Source organism: Nicotiana tomentosiformis, chromosome 5, assembly GCF_000390325.3.
Source record: "Nicotiana tomentosiformis chromosome 5, ASM39032v3, whole genome shotgun sequence".
NCBI classification, from domain to species: Eukaryota; Viridiplantae; Streptophyta; class Magnoliopsida; order Solanales; family Solanaceae; genus Nicotiana; species Nicotiana tomentosiformis.
The window spans coordinates 96,132,455-96,148,855 of NC_090816.1; positions in this window are offsets into that span (position 1 = coordinate 96,132,455).

Genomic DNA, 16,401 nt, shown 5'->3' on the forward strand with positions numbered 1-16,401 from the left:
TTAATGTAAGAAATATTGAGAATATCTTCTTTCAATTGCGTTACCTCTTTTAGAGGTGAGTCATGAAATTTTCATCACCAAGAGCACATTTATATTTGTAGGCTTTAGCTTTATTAATATTGTCACATTCACTTCAAGGAATAGATCAATATTTATCAAAAGTTCTCATCCTTCAGGGAATGAAACATAATTATCTGATTGTGCATTAATCACACCAAATTGTATGATACCTTAGAATCTCTTTTAAGATAATGTTATTTCATGAGCAAATTGAGGCATGCGTGTAATATGAAGAATGTTTTCACAATAGTCACAAACTTAAAATATTTAAAAATTATTTGCAAAAATATAACTTTGCTTGACCTAGTAAAATTTTTATTCTTTTTGAAATAGGGAGAGTATGTTTTTATTGTTTCTTCTTAATGTATGTTGCCTATTTTACCTCAACTATATATTCTTTTTTATTTATTGTTTAGATGCAATAGCTATTAATTTTCAATTGTGTATTTTTTCTTTTCTAATCATGCCATGGTTATCGTGAATGATTTAAACTAGATGGTTCCATTTTAACTAACTCTAAAAAAAACCTGGCGTATTTCTATTATTTTTAACCAAAAATAAAAATAATTTAGCAAAAATAATAGAGTTCGAACTGTGAATTTTTTTAATTTTTTTAGATGCAATGATTATTTGTTCTAAGTGTATTTCTTTTTATTTTCGGGCCAAGTATGTAAAAACAATTTAGCTAGAACTCAATTATTTGTAGACAAATAAAAACTTTAAACAAAAATAATGGAGTTTCAGCTATGTAATTTTTTAATTTCTTTAGACGCAATGATTTTTTTTCTATAAATAGATGCAGCTCTTATTTGTCTTAACTGTATATTCTTTTCTTTTCGGGAGAAATCTATAAGTTTTTTGGATGAAAATCTAATACTACGTTTTGCCAAAAAAAAAATATTTAATCGAAGTAATGAAGGTCTAGCAAATCATTTTACATCACCTAGAATTTTTGGATTTAAAAAGATAAATAATATAAATTTTAATTTAGAAAATATCCCACTGGCACAACAATTCACGTGGCAAACACATGTCTCTCACTTTCATCAGATGAGAGTGTTCGTAGAGTCGAATGTATCAAATTGCTAAGTCTAGGAGGTAATTAGGATGATGAATTTAAGAGTGCACTGAATACAGGGAGTCAATCTAGGTTGTATTAATTGGTGTAATATATATTAGTATATTTTCACAAGTGAGGTCTGAAAAGTAGGGGTGTATCTAGTGAGTTTCATGGGGCACGTGAACCCATGTTCCCCTCCCTAGATGTGTGTGTATGTGTGTGTGTATGTGTGTACGCGTGCGCGCGCGATATATATATATATATATATATATATATATATATATGTGTGTGTGCGCGCGCGCGCGCGCACACCCAAACTCAAAGTATTTTATGATGCAATGATTATTGCATGCACCTATAAATATGAGATTATAAGTTCAAATCTTATATCAATCTTGTTCTTTTATCCTTTTTTGTATAGAACTAGGTGCTTGTGACGACCTGATAGGCCGTTTTGAGTACTAGCCTTTATTTTCGTATTTCGAGACCTCTATTATCTTCATTTGATATTTCTTGATTTGCGTGCGTGGTTCTTGTCATTTTCTAGAAAGTTTTTACGTAAAAATGTGAAGAAAAAGTGATTTTAGGCTTAAAATAGAACTTGAGTTGACCACGGTCAATATTCTCGGTAAACGACCTTGGATCGGTGTTTTTATATTTTCTGTAGGTTCGTATGATATTTTTGGACTTGTACGCACTTTTGGTTGGGGTCTGGGGTGACCCGAGCGCATTTCGGCGCGTTATGTAAAAAAATGTAAAAATGAGTTTTAAGTTGAAAATCCTGGAGCTTTGATGATCAATTCGTGTTATTTGATGTTATTTTGATGATTTTGAGGTAGCAAGCAAATTTGTAAGATGTTATTACACTTGTATGCATGTTCGGTTTGGAGCCCGAGAGACTCAGGTGAGTTTCGAGTATGTTTCAAATGAGTTTGGATAAGTATGCAACTGCTGGTGCTTTCCTGCTACTCGTGTCTGTTGCAGATCTCGCAAATGCTGGGTCTGGCTCGCATTTGCGAGCCTCGCTTTTGGGAACAAGAGTTCGCATTTACGAGCAGGGGTCTCGGCTGGGTGACCTCGCATTTGCAAGGAAAATGTTTGCATTTGCGAAGTGTTTGAAGCCGTTTTTTGCGAACAACCACTGGTAACAAATGTCAGCTTCGCATTTGCAAAGTTTTTGGGCGCATTTGCGACGGGGGTTCTTCGCATTTGTGAAAAATTGCCATATTTATGACTTCTGGGCATCTGATGCACTGATCGCATTTGCAATCCGTGTGTCGCATTTGCGAGCATCGCATTTACGAACAAGAGTTCGCAAATATGACACCTGCAGCTCGGTAAAAGAAGGAAAAAATGGGACTTAGCTCATTTTATACCATTTCTCAACCCTAAACACTTTAGAGGCTATTTTCTTGAGAGCTTTTCTTCCTAAAATCATTGGTAAACAACTCTAATCCACTTTCTTTCAATTCCCCATTACCTTTCATGAGTTTTTAACATCAAATCTAGGAATTTCATGGTAGAAATTATGGATTTGGGTAGTATTCGAGGATTTTAAAAAATTGAGATTTATACCTCAAATTGAGGTCGGATTTCAACACAAATCACATGACCGGGCTCGGGGATGAATCGGTAATCGGATTTTGGTCCGAATTTTTGATTTTGACCAAGCGGACCCGGTAGTGACTTTTGTTGTCTTTTTCAATTTTATCAAAGATTGAACTTTTTTCCTTTGTGGGTAGTTTCTAAAGCTTATTTTAAATTGTTTGATAGATATTTATCTAAATTTGGTTTAGTTTGGAGACTTGTTCGGAAGGAAAAGTCGTGGTTGATTGTTGAGTTGGTTGCGCAAAGAGGTAAGCATCGTATCTAACTTTGACTTGAGGGAATTAGGACTTGTTGGTCTATTTGTTATGTGAATTATGTGGAAAAACGATGTATATGCGAGGTGAAGCGTGTATATGCGCCGTCATGGGTTAAAGCATGCGGGGTTTGGGGCTTTGGGCTATTTACCTTTATGTCATCATTTATTTCATGTTATATCTTATTATATTCTTTAATTGCTACATGATCTTATTTGTTATCTATGTTTTACTTGTTACCTGATATTTATTTGTAATTTATTTTGATTTATTCATTTCTCGCTCAATATCTGCTTACCTGCTATGTGTTCCTACCTGTATTAATTGTATAACTTCATTGCTTCATGTTTAACTTGCTTTCATTGACTTTACATTACTTGTTGTACTTTACTATGTTATTCCCATTTTTGTGAGTTCTATAGCTATTCTTGTATTGGTGATTAGTAGAGAATATTAAATACGAGGTATTGGTTATCCTCTGTTGTACTGGTAGTTTCTTAATGTGATGACCCAAAATGTCATCTTTAAATTTAATAATTAATTATGTGTTCTAAGACCTCGAAAAGTACCATTTATCATTCCTCGACTTGCGTGCGCAGTCCAAAAAAATTTTCAGAAAGTTTTTATGTGAAAAATAGATTAAAATGGGAAATAGAGCTTTAAAATTCAAGTGAGATAATTTTAGTCAATATTTTTAGCAAACGGATCCGGATCGGTATTTTGACAGTTCCAGTAACTCCGTATCGTGATTAGGAACTTGGGCGTATGTCCGGAATTTAATTTGGAGGTCCCTAACTCAAGTTATGACCATTTAACGGAACTAGCAATTTAAAGGCTAAATGTTCCAAGTTTGACCACGGGGTTGACTTTTTGATATCGGAGCAGAAATCTGACTCTGGAAATTTGAACTGCTCCGTTATGTCATTTATGACTTGTGTGCCAAATTTGAAGTCATTCCGGATTCATTTAATATATTTTGGCATGAGATTTGTAAATTAAAAGTTTAAAACTCAAAGTTCGAATCGGGGTGTGAATTATAATTTCAGTGTTGTTTGACGTGATTTTAGACCCCGAGTCAGTTCGTATTATGTTACGGGACTTGTTGGTATATTCGAGCGGGGTTCCGAGTACCCCAAGAGTAAAACGGATTGAAATCGGAATAAGAATTAGACTTAAGCAAAATCTGAAATTTTGAATTTTGGTGTAATCGCACCTGCAGAATTTTGACCGCATGTGCGAGCTCGCAGAAGCGAGACTTCTATCGCAGATGCGGTCTTCGCAGAAGCGGCCCTTTTGCGCAGAAGCGGACGTCGAAGGTGCGACATTTTGTCCGCAGGCGCGGAACCTCGCCTGGCAGCCCCACTTTGCAAATGCGAGCTTTGTCTCGCAAATGCGAGACTGCGGGTGCGAAAATATAGCCCGCAAATACGAAAATGCTGGGCAGAATATATAAAATCGGGTCTTAGCCATTTTTACTCATTTTTGAGTTTTAAGTCTCAGATTTGGGCGATTTCAAGGGGGATTTTCACGATTTTGAACTGGGTAAGTGTTCTTTATCATAAAGTAATTATATTTCACAAATCCATGTCTATATTCATCATTTATTTCGGATAAAGATGGAAGAAATTGGAATTTTTGTAAAACTTTCCAAAAATAAAAAATTTAGATTTGAAGGTCCATTTGATATCAGAATTGGACAAATTTGGTATGGTTGAACTCGTATCGGAATGGGTGTTCTGATTTTGTGAGTTTTTTCGGGATTTGAGACATGGGTCTCACTGCCGAATTAATTATTTGTCTGCTTACTTGAAAAATCATAAATTATTTTTAATCATAAATTAATTATTATAATAATTGTTTCTCTCTTATTCTTTGCAAATATAAATTCTTGAATTCCTGCATTAATTGTTACATGCTATTTGAATTATGTGCCTTAATTGTTATTTGACATTTAGCATAATAAATATTAAACTGCCTATTTGCTCCCTGATTTCCATAATAATTTGCTATTTGTCATTGTTTGCTTCATAATTAAACCATAATTATTGTATGCTTGTTGTCTCGTAATTTTATATTAATTGTTACATTTATTGTGAAAATTTTCTTCTATAAGAATTGGTATATGAAAATGTTGGAGGAGCGGGTTGCACGCCGCAACATGATTGATTATAATGAATATATTGGAGGATCGGGTTGCACGCCGCAACAGACTTATTAAAAGTCAATATTGGAGGATCGGGTTGCACGCTGCAACAGACTTATTAAAAGTCAATATTGGAGGATCGGGTTGCACGCCGCAACAGACTTGTTAAAAAGTTAATATTGGAGGATCGGGTTGCACGCCGCAACAGTTACAAGCCTTGCTTGATCAGGGATTCATTAGACCCAGTGTCTCGCCCTGGGGTGCACCAGTATTATTTATAAAGAAGAAAGATGGCTCGATGCGGATGTATATAGATTATCGGCAGTTGAACAAGGCCACTATTAAAAACAAATATCCGCTGCCAAGAATTGATGACTTATTTGATCAGCTTCAGGGCGCCAAAGTATTTTCGAAGATTGATTTGAGATCTGGTTACCATCAATTGAAGATTAGGGCGTCTGATGTCCCTAAGACAGCTTTTCGGACTCGGTATGGGCATTACGAGTTCCTAGTGATGTCATTTGGGATGACAAATGCTCCAGAAGCATTTATGGATTTGATGAATCGGGTGTTCAAGCCTTATTTGGATTCTTTTGTGGTTGTATTCATTGATGATATCTTGATTTACTCCAGCAGTCGGGAGGAGCATGAGCAGCATCTTTGAAGTGTGCTTCACACCTTGAAGAATAATCAGTTATATGCCAAATTTTCAAAATGTGAGTTTTGGTTAGACTCAGTTGCCTTTTTGGGACATGTTGTATCGGCAGAAGGCAAAAAGGTGGATCCTAAGAAGATTGAGGCTATTCAAAATTGGCCTAGACCTACTTCGGTTACAGAGATCCGGAGTTTCCTGGGTTTGGCAGGTTATTATCGTCGGTTCGTGGAAGGGTTTTCATCTATAGCAAGCACCTTGACCAGACTAACCCAGAAAGGTGTTCCATTCAGATGGTCAGACGAGTGTGAGTTGAGCTTTCAGAAGCTCAAGACCGCTTTGACTACGGCGCCAGTATTGGTATTACCCACAGGTTTAGGCTCGTATACGGTATATTGTGACGCATCTCACATTGGGCTTGGTGCAGTATTAATGCAAAATGGCAAGGTAATTGCATATACATCGCGGCAGTTGAAAGTTCACGAGAAGAATTATCCTGTTCATGACTTAGAATTGGCAGCCATTGTTCATGCGCTGAAGATTTGGAGGCATTACTTCTATGGTGTCTCGTGTGAGGTATTCACTGATCATCGTAGTCTTCAGTATCTATTCAAACAAAAAGATCTTAATTTGAGGCAGAGAAGATGGTTGGAGTTGTTGAAAGACTATGATATCACCATTTTGTATCACCCTGGAAAGGCCAATGTGGTGGCCGATGCTTTGAGTAGAAAGGCTGTGAGTATGGGCAGTCTTGCGTATATTCTGGTTGGTGATAGACCATTAGCTGCAGATGTTCAGACTTTGGCTAATCAGTTCGTGAGGTTAGATGTTTCAGAACCCAGTCGGGTTCTAGCTTGCACAGTCGCTCGGTCTTCTTTTTATGAGCGCATCAAAGAGAGGTAGTATGATGATCCTCATTTACTTGTCCTTAAGGAGACGGTGTGGCACGGTGATGCCAAAGAGGTTGTTGTAGGGGAAGATGGTGTTCTGCGAATGCAGGGCCGTATTTGTGTGCCTAATATGGATGGGCTTCATGAATTAATTCTTGAAGAGGCACACAGTTCCAGGTATTCTATTCATCCAGGTATCGCAAAAATGTATCAAGATTTGCGGCAACATTATTAGTGGAGGAGAATGAAAAAGGATATAGTTGCACATGTAGCTCGGTGTCTGAATTGTCAGCAAGTTAAGTACGAGCATCAGAGACCTGATGGTTTGTTTCAGAAGTTAGAAATTCCTGAGTGGAAGTGGGAGCGTATCACAATAGATTTTGTTGTTGGGCTCCCACGGACTCAGAAAAAATTTGACGCAGTTTGGTTCATTGTGGACAGGTTGACCAAGTCAGCCCATTTTATTCCAGTAGCAGTTACCTATTCTTCAGAGAGGTTAGCTAAAATTTATATTCGTGAGATTGTCCGCCTTCACGGTGTGCCCGTGTCTATTATTTCAGATCGAGGTACGCAGTTTACCTCACATTTTTGGAGGGCTGTACAGCGTGAGTTAGGCATGCGGGTGGAGTTGAGTACAGCATTTCATCCACAGACAGACAATCAGTCAGAGCGCACTATTCAGATATTGAAAGATATGCTTCGCGCTTGTGTTATAGACTTTGGATGTTCTTGGGATCATTTCTTACCACTTGCGGAGTTTGCTTATAATAATAGCTACTAGTCGAGCATTCAGATGGCTCCATATGAGGCATTATACGGAAGGCGATGTAGAGGCTCGGTTGTTGGGTACCGATTTGGTACAGGATGCCTTGGATAAGGTCAAGATTATTCAGGATCGACTTCGCACAGCTCAGTCTAGGCAAAAGAGTTATGCCGACCGTAAAGTTCGTGATATTGTATTCATGGTTGGAGAACGAATATTGCTTCGGGTTTCACCTATGAAAGGTGTAATGAGGTTCGGAAAGAAGGGCAAGTTAAACCCTAGGTATATCGGACCCTTTGAAATTCTTGAAAGGGTGGGTGAAGTAGCCTACAAGCTTGCATTACCACCTAGTTTATCAGCGGTTCATCCGGTGTTCCATATGTCTATGCTCCGTAAATATCATGGTGATCCGTCCCATGTGCTAGATTTCAACTCAGTCCAATTGGACAAAGATTTGACTTACGAGGAGGAGCCGGTGGCTATTCTAGCCCAGCATATCCGACAGTTGAGGTCAAAGAGTTATCCTTCAGTTCGGGTGCAATGGAGAGGTCAGCCGGTAGAGGCATCTACTTGGGAGTCCGAGTCGGACATGCGGAGTAAATATCGACACCTTTTCTCAGCTCAGGTACTTTTTCTAACTCCATTCGAGGACAAACGTTTGTTTTAGAGGTGGAGAATGTGATGACCCAAAATGTCATCTTTAAATTTAATAAGTAATTTTGTGTTCTAAGACCTCAAAAAATACCATTTTTCATTCCTCGACTTGCATGCGCAGTCCGAAAAAATTTTCGGAAAATTTGTGAAAAATGGATTAAAATGGAAAATAGAGCTTTAAAATTTAAATGAGTTGACCTTAGTCAACATTTTTAGAAAACAGACACGGATCGGTATTTTGACAGTTTCGGTAACTCCGTATCGTGATTTGGGACTTAGGCGTATGTCGGAAATTTAATTTGGAGGTCCCTAGCTCAAGTTATGACCATTTAACGGAACTAGCCATTTAAAGGCTAAATGTTTCAAGTTTGACCACGGGGTTGACTTTTTGATATCGGAGCCGGAATCCGATTCTGGAAATTTGAACTGCTCTGTTATGTCATTTATGACTTGTGTGCCAAATTTGAAGTCATTCCGAATTTATTTAATATGTTTTGACACAAGATTTGTAAATTAAAAGTTTAAAACTCAAAGTTCGAATCGGGGTATGAATTGTAATTTCAGTGTTGCTTGATGTGATTTTAGACCCCGAGTCAGTTCGTATTATGTTACGGGACTTGTTGGTATATTCGAGCGGGGTCCCGAGTATCCTGAGAGTAAAACGGATTGAAATCGGAACAAGAATTGGACTTAAGCAAAATCTGAAATTTTGAGTTCTGGTGTAATCGCACCTGCGGAATTTTGACCGCAGGTGCGAGCTCACAGAAGCGAGACTTCTATCGCAGGTGCGGCCTTTTTGCGCAGAAGCGGACGTCGCAGGTGTGACATTTTGTCCGCAGGCACGGAACCTCGCCTGGAAGCCCCACTTCGGAAATGCGAGCTTTGTCTCGCAAATGCGAGACCGCAGGTGCGAAAATATAGCCTGCAAATGCGAAAATGCTAGGCAGAATACATAAAATCGGGTCTTAGCCATTTTTACTCATTTTTGAGTTTTATGTCTCGGATTTGGGCGATTTCAAGGAGGATTTTTACGACTTTGAACTGGGTAAGTGTTCTTTATCATAAAGTGATTATATTTCACAAATCCATGTCTATATTCATCATTTATTTCGGATTTAGATGGAAGAAATTGGAATTGTTTTAAAACTTTCCAAAAAGAAAAAATTTAGATTTGAAGGTCCATTTGAAATCGAAATTGGACAAATTTGATATGGTTGAACTCGTATCGGAATGGGTGTTTGGATTTCGTGAGTTTTTCCGAGATTTGAGATGTGGGTCTCACTGCCGAATATTTTAATGAATTTCGGATTATTATCCGAAAAAATTATAAATTCATATGGAATTAATTCCTATGAATAGTATTGAATATATTAAATTATTTGTGAATAGATTTGAAGCTTTCGGAGGCAAATTTAAAAGGAAAAGTTGTGGTTGAATAATTGATTGAAATTTGCAAAGCGAGGTAAGTGCCGGGGCTAACCTTGACTTGAGGGAATAGAACCCTTAAATTGTTTGTTATGTGAATTGCATGTAAACGACGTATAGGCGAGGTGACAAGTGTCTATACGTCGTCAAATTAATTGTTTGCCTGCTTACTTGAAAAATCATAAATTATTTTTAATCATAAATTAATTATTATAATAATTGTGTCTCTCTTATTCTTTGTAAATATAAATTCTTGAATTCCTGCATTAATTGTTACATGCTATTTAAATTATGTGCCTTAATTGTTATTTGACATTTAGCATAATAAATATTAAACTGCCTATTTGCTCCCTGATTTTCATAATACAACAGAGTTGATATGTTGTAGTTGTTTGTGGTTGTAGAGTTTATTTTCGGTATTGTGATATGAGATTTGAGATCATATTATTCCGGGGCCCTCTGGTAGTTGACCTTCGGGTCTGTTTATATGAGTTTTCTGTTTTATCTATATTTTTATATTCTATTATTATTATTCATACAGGTTTATTGTGAGTGTCTTGTCATAGCCTCGTCATTACTTTGTCAAGGTTAGGGTCGACACTAGCAAAGTACATAGGGTCAGTTGTACTCATGCTACAGTTCTGCACTTCCTGTGCAGATCCCGGTGTTGGTTCCAGTGGCGTGTAGAGAAGATTTTCCCGGATCGACTTGTTGAGGAGACTTGAGGTAGATCTGCTGGCATTCAGAGTCTCTGAAGTCCCCTTTATGTTCTATCTTTACTATTTATTTTGTTTCAAACAATTATACTTTTTTCAGACCATACTTTGTAGTATTCTAGTTGCTCATGTACTGGTGACACCGGATATCTAGGATTAGTCTAGACCGTGTTATATTATGGATTTATCTTATTTACTTCATTTGCTAATCATTAATTATTATTATTATTCTGTTTTAAATTGTAAAAATGATTAATTGATTATCTAACGTTGGCTTGCCTAGCAAGTAGATGTTAGGCGCCATCACGACCTCGTGATTGGGATTTCGGATCGTGACAGTGCCCATGGGAGATGGACATATTTGGTGTCACTTTTTCCTTATTAATTAAGTACTTTTTTTTTCTTTCTTTCAAAATTTTCACACATTGAAATTTCTATTTTTTTCACTGTAAAATCTTATATGATTAAATAAAATGTGTATATTAAAGCTAGTGGCAATGAATGACGTAGCATATAGTCAATTGGTTTAACTGACCCTAACATTTTTGACACGGAGTATTGATATAGATGTAAGAAAATTATTATTTTAAAATAAATTAATTTTGAACTTATAATTTCAAAAGTGTAATGGGTGTAATAGTAAAAATCAAAGGTTAAACCCGTAAAATTTATAGTCTGGATCCAACTCTTCGTAATAGTGCACTCATCTTCCCAAAATCCTGGATCTGTCTCTAGTGAGGAGGATAGTATGTACGCAGATCTTACCCCTACCTTGTGAAGATATAGAAAGGTTATTTTCGATAGTCCATCGGCTCAATAAAAGCAAAATCACAACAGTTATAACCTAAAAATATATAACCGAAGAAAAGAAAACAGGTAACAATAGCAATCTAAAAATAGGGAACACAATAACACTAGTACTACAACTCTGAAAAGTAAGTACAAGTTTGAAAAAGAAATACGCTCGACTACTTACTAGCCTACTACCTTAATCATCAACCTACACACACTCCTATCAAGAGTCATGTCCTCGGTAAACTGAAGATGTGCCATGTCCTACCTAATCACCTCTCCCAATACTTTTTTGGCCTACCTCTACCTCTCCTTGGACCCGCCATATCCAATCTCTCACACATCCTCATTGGGGCATTTGTGCCTCTCCTCTTCACGTGCCCGAACTATCTCAGTCCCGCTTCCCGTATCTTGTCCACCATACAGGTCACTCCCACCTTGTCCCAAATATCTTCATTACTAGCCATGTCTCTCCTAGTATAGCTACACATCCATCTCATCATCCTTATTTTCATAACTTTTAACTTCTAAACATAAGAGGTCTTGACTGGCCAACACTCTACCCCATACATCATAGTCGGTCTAACCAGCACTCTATAAAATATATCTTTAAGTTTCGGTGGCACATTCTTGTCACACAAGATGCCAGATGTGAGCCTCCACTTCATCTACCCCGCTCTAATATTATGTGTAACATCCTCTCCAATATCGCAAATACATTGGATTATAGATCCATGATACTTAAAACTTTCTCTTTTGGGTATGACTTGTGTGTCCAGCCTCACTTTAATGTCAGCTCCCGAGTCGCGTCATTAAACTTGCACTCTAAGTATTCTATTTTAGTCCTACTCAACTTGAAACCTTTAAACTCCAGGGTCTACCTCCAGAGATCTCCAACCTAGCATTAACACCACCTCACGTCTCGTCAATTAGTATTATGTTATATGCAAATAACATGCACCAAAGTACCTCCTCTTGAATGTGTCACATCAACTCATCTATCACCAAGGCAAATATGAATGGGCTAAGAGCTAGCTAATCCTTTATTCAACTCCATCTTTACTGAAAAGTGTCCCGAGTCCCCTTCCATTATCCTTATCTAGGTCTTGGCTCCAACATACATGCCCTTAATCGACCTAGTGTATGCGACGACAGGTATACCTCTAGCCTCCAAGCATCTCCATAGAACCTCCCTTGGGACTTTGTTGTATGTCTTTTCTAGATCGATGAACACCATATGTAAGTCCCTCTTCCTCTCCATATACCGTTCCACTAATCTCCTAATAAGATGAATTGATTCTGTAGTCGACCACCCCGACATGAATTCAAACTGGTTCTCGAAAATAGACACGGCCCTCCGTACTCTCATATCTACCATCCTCTCCCAAAATTTCATAGTGTGACTTAGTAACTTGATACCCCTATAGTTGTTGAAATTTTGAATATCACTGTTCTTTTTGCACAACGAAATCATTGAACTTCACCTCCATTCCTCGGCATTTTTTCTATCCTAAAAATGGAATTAAACAAGGTTGCATTGGTGTATTATGCCTAAAAAGAAAGAAGTCTGTCTTTTTTCTTTGGAAAACTTTCCTCTTTTTCTTTTTCTTTTTCTTTTTTCTTACTCATAATTTTACACTAATAATCCTAATTAACTATTAAAATGCTTCAATAATAATACCAAGTTCAGTGCTAGATTTAACCATCTCTCTTCAATCAAATGAGTAAGAATTTAGATATAACAAAATCCTAATATATTCATATTTCTTCAACAAATTAATCGCAATACCTACAGGTGAATTGTTACACCAAACTCCATAGCATTCCACGCCGAGAAATTGCTGCCAATTGGGAAGATGCCACTGCGGTCGAAGGAGACTGATGGCTTAAAACTTTATTTTGGGGTAAATTGACAATCTTCCTGAGTTGAGTGTAATAATTTTAAATCACAAATTATATGCTACTTTACGGCAATCTTGTTGAAAAAATGAAGCAAATCATATATTGCAAATAGAAATTATTTTTCCTCAATTTGCTTTGTTAATTTGATAAATCAAATTCTAGATTCTTGAAGATTAGTTCCCATATTTGTCTTACAGATTAGTAGATCTGGGTATTAATTCAAAAAATTTGGTTAAACTTATTAAAGAAAAGAAGTAAAAAAAAAAAAGAAGAAGAAGAAGAAGAAGAAGAAAGTAAAGGAACTCAGATCTGAATAAGAAAGGGGGAGAAGGAGAAAGAACGGGGTAGTTGAAGAGATCTAAAGAATAGAAAAGAAAGGGGCCCACCTTTTACACGTTTAATTATTATTTTTTTTTTTTTGGGCCATATCAGCTATTTGGGTGGAATAAAATTCACTCCAAATACGTTTAAGGGGGTAAAAGAATACCCGTTTAGTTTAAGTGTTCAAACCTATTTTTTGAACAAGTTTAATGGGGTCTTTATGTATTTTGCCTAACAAACAAAGATCGATATAAATATTTCCAATTAATTGGGATTAAGTTTAGTCATTTTAGCTATTTATTTTTGTTAGAAGTCTTTTAATATAGTTAGAAATTTATATGCTAACAGAAAATGTAGAGCAGTGTTTTAAAAGACGTTTTCGGGGCGAGTCCTGGAGCTAGCCCTGGGGAGAGGCGCACCAAAAATGCCCCGAGGCGATGGTGTGGGGCGAAAGTCTCAAGAGGTATACGCCCGGCAATTCAGGGCATACGTCCGGGCGTTTGAGGCGCGTTTTTGTAGTGAGGCACAAGCCCCAGAGACTTTTTCAAATTAAAATAAAATTTGTTGAATAAGTCCTTCATATAATACCCAAATTCTCAAAAGTCAACTTGTAATTACTCAAAAACTTTAAAAAGGAACTTAAATGTATTAAATTTAAAAGTCAAGACCTTTTTTTTTTTATTGAAGCCTTAATCTATGGTCTTTTTCAATTCTTTATCTTGTCCGTTAGTCTGTTATTATCTCCCAAAAGCAACTTAATAGTCTATATCTTTTTTACAAATACAAAGAGAACTACATTCTCCTTCATAGCACCAAGTTCAAAGTTTAAATTGTAGGTTAGTTATCCTTTTTGTTCCTCCACGTAGAAAACTTTATTCTCTTCGACTCAAGTTACTTGTGCTTGTAAGTAGCGTGTGTATATATATAGTATATATATATATATATATATATATATATATATATATATATATATATATATATATATATATAATTTTCTTTTATGTAATTTTACCTATTTATAAATATTTATTGTAATTATATTATTTTATAAAATATTAAAAATTAAATACCCATGGGGCTTACGCCCCGTGCCTCGGAGCTTACGCCTTGCTGAGGCATATGTAAAACGCCTCGTCTTACGCTCACGCCTTTTAAAACACTGATATAGAGAACACTTAAAACCTTTTTTTAATAATATTGAATTGGGACAGGATTAAATGAATTAACATGTATAATAAAAATCCATACATCCAACCCAACTTACTTGGAATTATTGTTATCCTTATATATCAGAAACGGAAAAGGGTCAAATATGCCCCTGAACTATTAAAAATAGAGCAATTATGCCCTCAGTTTATATTTGGGTACAAAATTGCCCTTGCCGTTAATAAAGTGGTTCACTTTTGCCCCTCTCCACTAACAGACTCCGCATCAAGGATAATTTTGTACCCAAATACAAATGGAAGGCATAATTGCTCTATTTTCAATAGTTCAGGGACATATTTGACCTTTTTTCGTATAAAATAATACTTTTTTGCTGAACTGAAAAGGTCCAAATATGCCCCTAAACTATTAAAATAGAGCATTTATGCCCTCCGTTTGCATTTGGGTACAAAAGGAGGGCACAATTTTGTACCCAAATACCCACATCAGAGAAATGTAAAAGTGGAATTTGTGATAGTAACTTATGGATGTATCGATATGTGGTTGCAAATTACAATAGGAAGACGAAACGAAAAAAATTTCACCATTAATTACTTGGTACTCTAATAATAAGATTTTGCATTAAGAATTGATATTACAATGTAATAGGTCATTTTATTACGGATACATCAATGATGAACAATGGCATTGTATCCTTTGAGCAGATCCGGATTCGAGTCCCTCTAGGACTTAGGAGTTCAAAGAATATAAAAATCAAATCACACGAATTTGATCCAGTAAGAAAATAATAAGCAAAAAAAGTGAAGCAGGAGGTTGTGATCAGCTGGCCGGAGGGATTTTCCGGTGAGATTTCTCGTCATTGTAGTAATTACTACGTAAAAGATATGGCAAGACATTCCATTCCCTCTTTTTTTTATATACTTTTTCTCCAATATGGATTTTCAACTCAGCAAAAAAAATATTATTTTATACGAAAAATGGTCAAATATGCCTCTGAACTATTGAAAATAGAGCAATTATGCCCTCCGTTTGTATTTGGATACAAAATTGTCCTTGATGTGGAGTATGTTAGTGGGAAGGGGCAAAAGTGAACCACTTTATTAACGGCAGGGACAATTTTGTACCCAAATGCAAACGGAGGACATAATTGCTCTATTTTCAATAGTTCGGGGGCATATTTGAATATTTTCCGTATCAGGAGTAACATATGTAGTTACTTGTAACATACATGAATTTCAATGCATTTTAAGCATAATTTGAACAATCTAACTCAAAACCTTAAGAGATGTTTGGTTAAGGAGATTAGGATACTAATCTCGGTATAAGATTTGAAATTATATTTATTCAATGTTTGGTTATGCGTATAACTGCTATCGATATAAATTTTATATCAAAATTTCGATATTATTTATCTCACATCGAATGTGGGATCATTATCCAGCAATCTTTGGATCTAACCAAACGACCAAGAAACTTGGTTATGTAGGCCGAAATTCTGTAAGTTTCTATAAATGACACCCCAACCGATTGAATGTGTGTGGGACGATCTCCTTTTCCCTTTTTCCCCTCACTTTTCAAATTCATTGTCGTTGCACTCTTTTTGTAAAGAAACTGTCCAGAGTGTACAAAATTATCATTCATTAGTACTTAATTAAAGTTGAGAAAGTGAAAAATGAAAACTCTAAGGTTGGTCGGTGCTCGAAATTATCAATCATTAGTACTATTTATTAAAGACTGTTCTGAACTAAGTCTAAACTGGGCTAATAGTTACTTTTTTTTTTTGGTCAACGGCTAATAGTTACTAATTCGTTGAGCTGCGAATGAATCACAGGTAAAGTTGAAACAGGCATAAGTTGGTCGCTCAGGTGATTTATCAGAACGGCCCTGATATTAGGTAGTCTTGAACTTTTGACCCGCTTGTCCCATGGGCAAATCTTTAATAGGACAAAACTTTTTGAATTTTGACCTATGGTGTTATCTTTCTGCAATCTTTTTGC